Source organism: Nicotiana attenuata, unplaced genomic scaffold, assembly GCF_001879085.1.
Source record: "Nicotiana attenuata strain UT unplaced genomic scaffold, NIATTr2, whole genome shotgun sequence".
In the NCBI taxonomy this organism is placed as follows: domain Eukaryota; kingdom Viridiplantae; phylum Streptophyta; class Magnoliopsida; order Solanales; family Solanaceae; genus Nicotiana; species Nicotiana attenuata.
The window spans coordinates 45204-55671 of record NW_017675307.1 but is presented as its reverse complement, the minus strand read 5'-3'; positions in this window follow the sequence as shown (position 1 = coordinate 55671).

The window sequence follows — 10468 nt, the reverse complement described above, 5'->3', positions numbered from 1 at the left end:
TATTATTTTCAATATATCTACAACAATTTTGGGATAGTAACTTTCCTGATTCAACAAAGTCTTGTTTGTTGTACATACAACACTAAGATGTAGGAAGACTTAAAAAATTCAATGGAATTAAACTAATATGGTTATGTTGAGAAAACAACGAAGCAAATTTGTTCCGAACAATCTCACAATATAATTATGTGATCCTCTTTGTACCTGTGTCACTCTTAAGATTAAAGTATCACGGTTTGATATTATTTGGCTTTTAATTTGTTAAGCAACTAATTTATATATGGCAAAGAAGGATTTCCTATAAATCACGACATACATAAGATCTATTTGTCAGCCACTTTACTTGTGTATGGGTTCATACGCTATTTTAGTTTAAAGGTTAAGTATATTTTTATTGCAGTGTATAAAAATATGGCGAAGAAGAGTACGACAATAATACCATGTGAAGAAGCAGCCAAATCAAATATTTCAAAAGTGGAATCATGCGGAAAAAAATAAGGTCAAACAAAGGCAAACATACTGTAGAGGGAACGACTTACATCTTTTTGAACCCACATTCATCAAAGAACTGCGAAGTGATTCAAAAGAAACATACATTGAACGTACGTGCCTTAGCTAAATATAATTAGGGTAATAATTTATGAAGGTTTAACTNGACGAGGATTATTATTCTGCCATTTTTGACTGATTTCGAGACGCGGGCCCGGGGCCGAGTTTTGGCCGATTTCGGATTTTTGGCATGTTTATGTTGTTTTATTGTGTAATTCTATTCTTTAGACTATGTTGATAGTAGTATTCTGATTATGGTTAGATTTGAAGCTTTTGGAGACCGAGTCGAGGGACGAGGACATCCCGGAGTAGGATTTTACGCTGTTGAGGTAAGTAACAGTTTTAACTCTGGCTTTGAGGGTATAAACCCGGAGAAATTGATATCATGTGATTGTTTGGTGGTGATACCCACGCTAGGTGACGGGCGTGTGGGTGTGCACCGCGAGGGATTGAGACTTGGTCCGTCCCGTGAGGCCAGGCCTAAAAGCTATTATCTGTGGTTATGTGTTTACTTGTTGTTGAACTTGTTTGCCTTCATGTTAGGGATCCTGTTTAGGTTTTATTCACGCTCACATTATTTGCACTCAGTCATAGAAATTATTGTTCATGTTTACCTCAGTCTCTGTTATTTTGCTGATATGTTGTGATGCTGATGTGGGTTGTGTTCCCTTATTTATTGATGATGGTGAGGCTAGTGAGGTACATGACTGAGTGAGGCCGAGTTGACCGTGCGGGTCCAGGTATTGATACCATAGCGCGTGAGTTGTCCGCGTAGCACGTGAGTTGACCGTGCGGATCCAGGTATTGATATGGTAGCACGTGAGTTGTCCGTGCTTAGCACGTGAGTTGACCGTGCGGATCCAGGTATTGATATGGTAGCACGTGAGTTGTCCGTGCTTAGCGCTTGGGCTTTGGGAGCCCCTCCGGAGTCTGTACACACCCCCAGTGAGCGCAGAGTGTTGATTGTTGAGTGTGGAGTGCTGAGTATGAGTGCTGAGTGATGGAGTGACATTGCTGTGAGGATGCATTAACTTTTGCTGTTGCTGCATTTATCTGTTAAATTTCTTTGTGGCATTTACCGAGTTATGGAATTTACCTGTTCATTCCTGTTATTTTTAAAATTGTCTGTTTTGCTCAGCTCGTCACTACTGCTCAGTTCCTTAGTTATTTCTGTTACTACTGAGGTGGTTGTACTCATACTACACCCTGCACTTTATGTGCAGATCCAGGTGAGTTCGTTGTATTCAGGCCGACTATCTGTAGAGATTGCAAGGTAGCTGCCAGCGTCCGCAGGACCTCGTTACTCTTTTTGTCATTTCTTCTTTTAGACAGTTATATATCTTAGTTCATAGTTTTAGACGCTCATGACTTAGTGACACCCCGATTTTTGGGACTCGTTTTCGTATTTTATATTATTTATATTTTGAGTTGGTTAAGTTTATCAGGAATTAAATTATTGGAAATGTTTTATTAAATTCTTATAATCAAATTAGTAGTAATATTTTGGGAATAGGCTTGCCTTGTAACACGATCGGCGCCATCACGACCAAGGTTAGATTTTAGGTCGTGACAAGTTGGTATCAGAGCCTAGGTTACATAGGTCTCACGAGTCATGAGCGGGTTTAGTAGAGTCTTGCGGATCGGTACGGAGACGTCTGTACTTATCTTCGAGAGGCTGCAGAACCTTTAGGAAAACTTTACCTTCTTGAATTCTTATCTTGCGGTGTTGATTCAGCTTGAAGTGCAACTCTTTGAATTCCTTCCACGTATTCGTATGCGCACATGAGCGCTCGGTATCAGTTGTGCATCGACGGATTATGATTCCCTGGATGAGGTGCGAGATGTTATTTCTGTGTGTTGATGTTGGGCCAGTCTGGAGTACTTGAGGCCGGGTTTTGTCTGTAGATGGAGTACGAAAATTTTGATTGTGTGAGCACATGCTTATATGTCCGTTGGTGTCCCTATTAGTGGGATTTGTGATTTGAGGGCTATGTGGTGAGTATGATGTGACCGCGAGATGAGTTCATATGATTTGAATGTGACGAGAAGGTATTGCTGAAGGTTTCACCTATTTGAGACTCCAGGTATGTTTCTAGACTCGTTCGAGGACGAACGTTTGTTTAAGAGGGGGAGGATGTAACGACCCGATCGTTCGTTCTGAGAGTTATAGCCACATTTCCCCCATCTATGCTTATTTATATGTTGTTCAGTTTTGTTGAGTTGTATCGAGTTGGTAGGTTTGGGTTCGGAGTAGTTTTGGAGTGAAATGAACACTTAGTCTCTTAGTTAGGAAGCTAAGTTAGAAAAGTCAACCGGAAGTTGATTTATGAGTAAAAGAATTCGGATTTGGATTTTTATGATTCGATTAGCTTCCTTGGGTGATTTTAGAATTAGGAGTGTGTCCGGAATTTAGTTTGGAGGTCCGTGGTAGAATTAGGCTTGAATTGGCAAAAGTTGGAAGTTTAAAAAATCTTGAATTGGCAAAAGTTGGAAGTTTAAAAAATCTTAGGCTTGAATTCGAGGTTGATTTGGTGTTTTGGTGTTGTTTTCGGGTGTTCCGGAGGTTCGACTAAGTTCGGTTAGTGATATATGACTTGTTGGAATTATTGGTTGAGGTCCCGAGGGCCTCGGGTGAGTATCGGATAAGTTTGGGTTGTGTTGCGCTCGTTTTCTTATGTTTCGACGCCGTTTCTTCAAGCATAAATGATATCATATTGAACAAATGAGCTCCGATTTTGTTTTTGATTGAAGCATTAGATCCGTATCGTAATTACGGACCCGTAGCAAAAAGAACCAGTCGAATTTGGACATCGTATGAGGATTTTATGGTCATTTTACTAAAAATTAGGTTGCCAGATTTTTTAGAGTGATTACGAATTTCCCACTAGCAGCGTATTTAAAAATCTGCACTATTTGCAAATATTAAAACCTACATATCTCCTTCGTTATAAGGTCAAATTGGGTGATTCAAAAGCCTAACTTGACTAGAATTTCACAAGGAATCCATTGGAGGCATAAAAATGAGTTTCGGAATCATTTGGCACGAGAAACGAGACAGAATAGCTGGTAGAAAATTATACAAAACTAGGATTTTGTTCATTCGGTCATATTTTGAGTTGGGGAGCTCGGATTTGGGCGATTTTGGAGGCGATTTTCATCATATGGATTGGGGTAAGTGTTCTCTACTCGGTTTTTGTTATATTTCATGAATCCATCTTCGTTTTTGGGATTTGATTGATGATTTTAAATTGAAATTGAGGGAGTTAGGGTTTGAGTTTTGGAGAGTTTTAAGTGAGGATTTGAGGGACCAAACGGAGTCCGATTTTGATAAATTTTATATGGTTAGACTCAGGAGAGGACAAGGATTATTAATCTGCCATTTTTGACTGATTCCGAGACGTGGTCCCGGGGGCCGAGTTTTGCCCGATTTCGGATTTTTGGCATGTTTATGTAGTTTTTATTGTGTAATTCGATTCTTTAGACTATGTTGATAGTAGTATTCTGATTATGGTTAGATTCAAAGCTTTTGGAGACCGAGTCGAGGGACGAGGACATCCCGGAGTAGGATTTTTCGTTGTTGAGGTAAGTAACAGTTTTAACTCTGGTTTTGAGGGTATAAACCCGGAGAGTTTGATATCAAGTGATTGTTTGGCGGTGATTCCCACGCTAGGTGACGGGCGTGTGGGTGTGCACCGCGAGGGATTGAGACTTGGTCCGTCCCGTGAGGCCAGGCCTAAAAGCTATTATCTGTGGTTATGTGTTTACTTGTTGTTGAACTTGTTTGCCTTCATGTTAGAGATCCTGTTTAGGTTTTATTCATGCTCACATTATTTGTACTCAGTCATAGAATTTATTGTACATGTTTACCTCAGCCTCTATTATTTGCTAATATGCTGTGATACTTGATGTGGCCTGTGTTCCCTTATTTGTTGATGATGGTAAGGCTAGTGAGGTACATGACTGAGTGAGGCCGAGGGCCTGGTTGTGAGGATATTAATACCATAGCGCGTGAGTTGTCCGCGTAGCACGTGAGTTGACCGTGCGGGTCCAGGTATTGATACCATAGCGCGTGAGTTGTCTGCGTAGCACGTGAGTTGACCGTGCGGATCCAGGTATTGATATGATGGCACGTGAGTTGTCCGTGCTTAGCGCTTGGGCTTTGGGAGCCCCTCCGGAGTCTGTACACGCCCCCAGTGAGCATAGAGTGTTGAGTGTATTGAGTGTTGAGTGTTGAGTGCTGAGCGCGAGTACTGAGTGATGGAGTGACATTGTTGTGAGGTTGCATTTACTTTTGTTGTTGCTGCATTTATCTGTTAAATATCTTCGTGGTATTTACTGAGTTATGGAATTTACCTGTTTATTCCTGTTATTTTTAAAATTGTGAAAAATAAATAATTCGACTATTTTGCTCAGCTCGTCACTACTGCTCAGTTCCTTAGTTATTTCTGTTACTACTGAGGTGGTTGTACTCATACTACACCCTGCACTTTATGTGCAGATCTAGGTGAGTTAGAGCGCGGCGATCGTTGAGTTCAGGCCGACTTTAATTGGAGACAACAAGGTAGCTGCCAGCGTCCGCATGACCTTGTTACTCCTTTCATCATTTCTTCTTTGGACAGTTAGACGGTTTATATATCTCAGTTCATAGTTTTAGACGCTCATGACTTAGTGACACCCCGATGTTTGGGACTCATTTTCGTATTTTATATTATTTATATTTTGAGTTGGTTAAGTTTATCAGGAATTAAATTATTGAAAATATTTTATTAAATTCTTATAATCAAATTAGTAGTAATATTTTGGGAATAGGCTTTCCTTGTAACACGATAGGCGCCATCACGACCAAGGTTAGATTTTGGGTCGTGACAAGAAAACATATAGAAGTGATAATAATTATAAAAAGAAAATTTCAAGCCAAGGAAGTATTAAAACTGAAATAATATCATAAACATATTAATCAAACTTCATCAACTATCCCAACAAACGAGATTACTCCATTATGGAGTATTTAAATCTCGCAAAAAAGGAATTCTAGAATATTATCAATACTCTTAATTCAAAAACTTACAAGAAGAAAAATAAAATAGTTAAAGAAAAGATGTTAAGACTAAAGTTTAGAGAAAAGTAGTTCTTGCTTCCAGCCTCTCTTCCGATGCCAAATTTGCATTCCATTTATAGAAAAGTTTTGCAGGTACGAAATGATTAGACGTTTCCAAGACTAAGAGCTTGGACACGTCTGAATATACGAGCTTGGACACGCTTGAAGATAAGTGCTTGGATGTGTTCGAAGATAGGTGATTGGATGTGTCCAAGATAGGAGCTTGGATGCGTCCAACATAGAAGCTTGGATACATCGAAACTTCAATAATAGACTTCCGTTTGTCATTTCAATTCTTGTGCTTGCCATAACAGACTTTCGTCGAGCATTCTGTCTTTTCTTCTATTATTTATAATCTTTATTCTTCTCTATTTTTCCTGCAAAATTTGTTAGAAAGAGGCAAAATTTGAAATATAATTTAAGTATATTATTTAAAGTGGGATATTAAAAGTATGTAATAAGTAAATAATTTATATTCATCAAATTCCCCCATGCTATAACCATTGCTCGTCCTCGTGGAGAATAACTTTATTAGTAATTATTGTTTCTTGTAAAGTAGAAAATTGAAAAAATAAAAATTCACATAAAGTTCAACGCCAATAACTTTTTCAAGCTCACCAAATCTTTACCTCGTTTCTGCTTCTGCTTTTATTTAGCAAAAGAAATTTTGCATCTCGTATTCCTGATGAACCTTTTGAGATTGATAACTTTATGATCACAACTCTTAAGTTTCTCAAAATTTTCCATGAGCATGCCCTTCATGTCAGTCTCCACTAATATAAGATCAACATTGATTTCTAAAATCTTCTTAGGACTTTTTTGGTCTTGTTTATTTGGCTTAATGCTGGTAAGGGTAAATGATATATTTATAGTGACTTGTTCTCTTTATCATTAAAGTTAATTATTTTGTCAACCAGGAATTTATTTCACAAACATATATACATTTTTTTTTATTTTTGTATTTTTGTATGAGACATTCATATATATATTTGAAGCACAATTTTTCAGAATGTCCATTTTTTTCCTTTCCTTTTTTCCATAATTCTCCATCCCTTGTTTTGATAACCATTTAAACTGAATTATAAATAGCTAGAAAGAGTAAGAATATTACTTTTGTATTCTTTCTTACTTTTCTTCACGCTGATAGTGTAGCAATGAAATTGAAAGCTCAAATTTGGGTGCTAAGAGGATATACATATACATATATAATGCCGTTCGGACTAAAAACAACTCCACCAATTTTTCAACGAAAAATGGACAGTATATTTGGAGAATATTAGAGATTTTTTTAGTATATGTAGATGATATATTAGTATTTAGTAAGGATATTAAAGAGCATTTAGGACACCTACAGACGGTATTTAGATTATTTGTAGATAATGGAATAATAATTAGTAAAAAAAAATGGAACTATGTAAAAATTATATCAATTTTCTAGGAGTAGTTTTAGGGGATGGAAAAATTAAATTACAACCCCACATAGCTAAAAAGGCTCTAGAAATGCCAGATAAATTAGACAATACTAAAGAACTACAAAAGTTTTTAGGAATAGCAAATTATGCAAGAAATTTTATAAAAGATTTAGGAAAAATAGCAGGACCACTATATGCTAAAACAGGCTCTACAGGACAAAAAAACTTCAACACAGAAGACATTAAATTAGTACAAAAAATTAAAGAGAAAATAAATAATATCCCTGATTTAAATATGCCATTAGAAACAGACTACTTAATTATAGAAACAGACGGGAGCTTTGAAGGATGTGGAGCAGTTTTGAAGGCAAAACCAAATAAATATAGTGATAAGAATACAGAAAAAATATGTGCTTACCAAAGTGGTAAATATAGAGAAAAAGGCAATATGAGTAGCATAGATGCAGAAATCTTAGCTGTAATATACAGATTAAATAGTTTTAAATTATACATATTGAATAAACAAGAAGTAACAATTAGAACTGACTGTGAAGCTATAGTTAAGTTTTGTAACGACCCGGCCGGTCGTTTTTGGAAATTTCGCCCCGATCCCCCATTAACTGTTTTCCCTAAGTTCATTTCTACTATTTTGGTTTGCCGGGACGTTCGGTGTTGAGTTTTGGAGAGTTTTGGGACACTTAGTCCCTAAATGAGAGCTTAAGAGTTAAAAAATGGTCCGTAATCAGAACAGTATGAAGACGACCTCGAAATGGAAATCTGATGGTTCCGTTAGCTCCGTTAGGTGATTTCGGGGTTGGGAGCGTGTTCGGAATGTATTTTGGAGGCTCGTAGCTCATTTAGGCTTGAAATGCCGAAGTTTGAATTTTTGAAGTTTCCGGTCCGATAGTGAGTTTTTGATCCGAGGGTCGGATTGGAATTCCGGAAGTTGCAGTAGTTCCGTCATGTCATTTGGGATGTGTGTGCAAAATTTCAGGTCATTCGGACGAGGTTCGGGTAGGTTTTTGATCGAAAGCGTGTTTGGTTGGAATTTGAAGTTCTTAGGCTTGAATCTTTGATTAATTCGGGTTTCCGGCGTTGTTTAGGTGTTTTCAGGATTGGTACAAGTTTGAATAAGGTATTAGGTGGTATTGGTACTTTTGGTTGAGGTCCCGGGGGCCTCGGGATGATTTCGGGTGGTTAACGGAAGAGTTTTGGAAGTTGAGAAATAGCAGCACTGCTGCTTCTGGTATCTTTCCGCTTCTGCGGCTTGGGAACCGCAGAAGCGGACCCGCAGAAGCGGACCCGCAGAAGCGGCCTTGGTCGTCGCAGAAACGAGATTAGCCCTCCCTCTCAGGAACCGCAGAAGCGGTCGCCATTCCGCAGAAGCGGAACCGCATGAGCGTTATGTGTCCGCAGAAGCGGACTCTGGTCCATTAAGTGAAAACCGCAGAAGCGGTTGTTTTTCCGCATATGCGGGACCGCAGAAGCGGTCCCTTGTCCGCAGAAGTGGAAATCCCTGGGCAGAAATAGAAATTTCGAGGGTTTGAGTTCATAAGTTACAAAAATCAATTGAGAGCTCGGTTTAAGGCGATTTTGAGTGGGATTTGAAGTGAAGATCATTGGGTAACGTTTTGGTCCCTTCTTATTATATTTCATCATTATATAGTTAAATACACCATTGGAATTCGAATTTAGGATCAAAAATTGGATAATTTGGGGTAAAACTTCATTGCCTAAACTATTGAGTTTTGAGTGGGCATTTGACCTTCGATTTGGGAGATTTTTATATGGTTAGACTCGTGAGAGTACGAGGTTCTGAAAATGTGAAAATTATTCGATTTCGTGGCGTTGGCCTGGAGGGCATTTTGGTTATTTCACCTAATTTTACGCCGTAGCTTTGAATTTATTAGCAAAACCAGGTGTTTGCGATGTTATTTACAATGTGTAATTGAATTGAATAGATTTGAGCCATTTGGAGTCGGATACTCGTGGCAAGAACGTGATTTCTAGTTGATATTGAGCCGATTCGAGGTAAGTGGCTTGTCTAACTTTGTGTGTGGGACCTTTTTCCCTTAGGATATGATCTTGAATAATTGAATGCCCCGTACGTGAGGTGACGAACGCGTACTTGAGCTAATTGTTGTAAATCCGTTTCTACTTGAAGTATTTAAATTGAGCTTTCTTGTTTACTTGTTCATTTTAACTGCAAGTTTGTACCTGTGCTAGCTTAGAGACTCATGTTTAGCTGGCTTACCTGCTTATTTGCTTTAACTGTGCTATTTGTACTCTGGGAAGCATGTTGGGCTATAATTTACTACTCCTTGTCCTGATTTTTAGCATTGTTCCGAGATTTATGAATTGTTGTTGTTGTGTGTTTAATTTGGGACTACGGGACGGCTTCCCGGGAGATCCCCCTGTACTTGAGATATTCTGGACTGAGGGTGCGGGATACCAAGAGATCCCTGGCACATGTGTTTCTATATATATATTGGGATACCAAGAGATCCCCGGTTTACTTATTGAGGATACCAAGAGATCCTCGGGATACCAAGAGATCCCCGACTTACTTATTGAGGATACCAAGAGATCCTCGGGATACTAAGAGATCCCCGACTTACTTATTGAGGATACTAAGAGATCCTTGGGATACCGAGAGATCCCCAGTGTTGATGATGAGGATACCAAGAGATCCTCAGGATACCGAGAGATCCCCAGTGTTGATGATGAGGATACCAAGAGATCCTCGGGATACCAAGAGATCCCCAGGCTACCATTCCTTGTGAGGGCAGTTTTTCCGCGTATTGTTACCTTTGCTCTCTATTACTGTTCTTCCTTATTTACTTGGTTTAGATTCTCGCTGTAGACTTTATTTAAACTATTTCTGTTATCTCATTATTTATTATGTTATCTCAGTAGGGCCTGACCTTCCTCGTCACTACCCAACCGAGGTTAGGCTTGGCACTTACTGAGTACCGCTGTGGTGTACTCATGCCCTTCCTGTGCATGTTTTTCATGTGCAGATCCAGGTACTTCCTCCCAGACGTATCATCCTCGTGGTGGAGAGTCCTAGCTGAGACTTGAGGTATATCTGCTACGTTCGCAGACCAGGAGTCTCTACTCTATTCCGGCTTTAGCAGATAGTTCCTTTTCCTTCCTTACATGTTGTTTAGACATTCTGGTGTAGAGCAGTTTACTACATTCTATTAGCCTGTGTTTCTCGTGAGTTTCCGGTTTTGGGATTTAGTTGCAGACTTCCGCATATTTTGAGTTGTATAGGCTGAGTGGCCTTATATACAGTTGTTATTTCCGTATGTTTAGTTTTATTTTATTATTCCACAAATGTTAATTTGCTATTCCGCACTGTTAGGCTTACCTAGTTGTAGGAACTAGGTGCCATCACGACATGTTT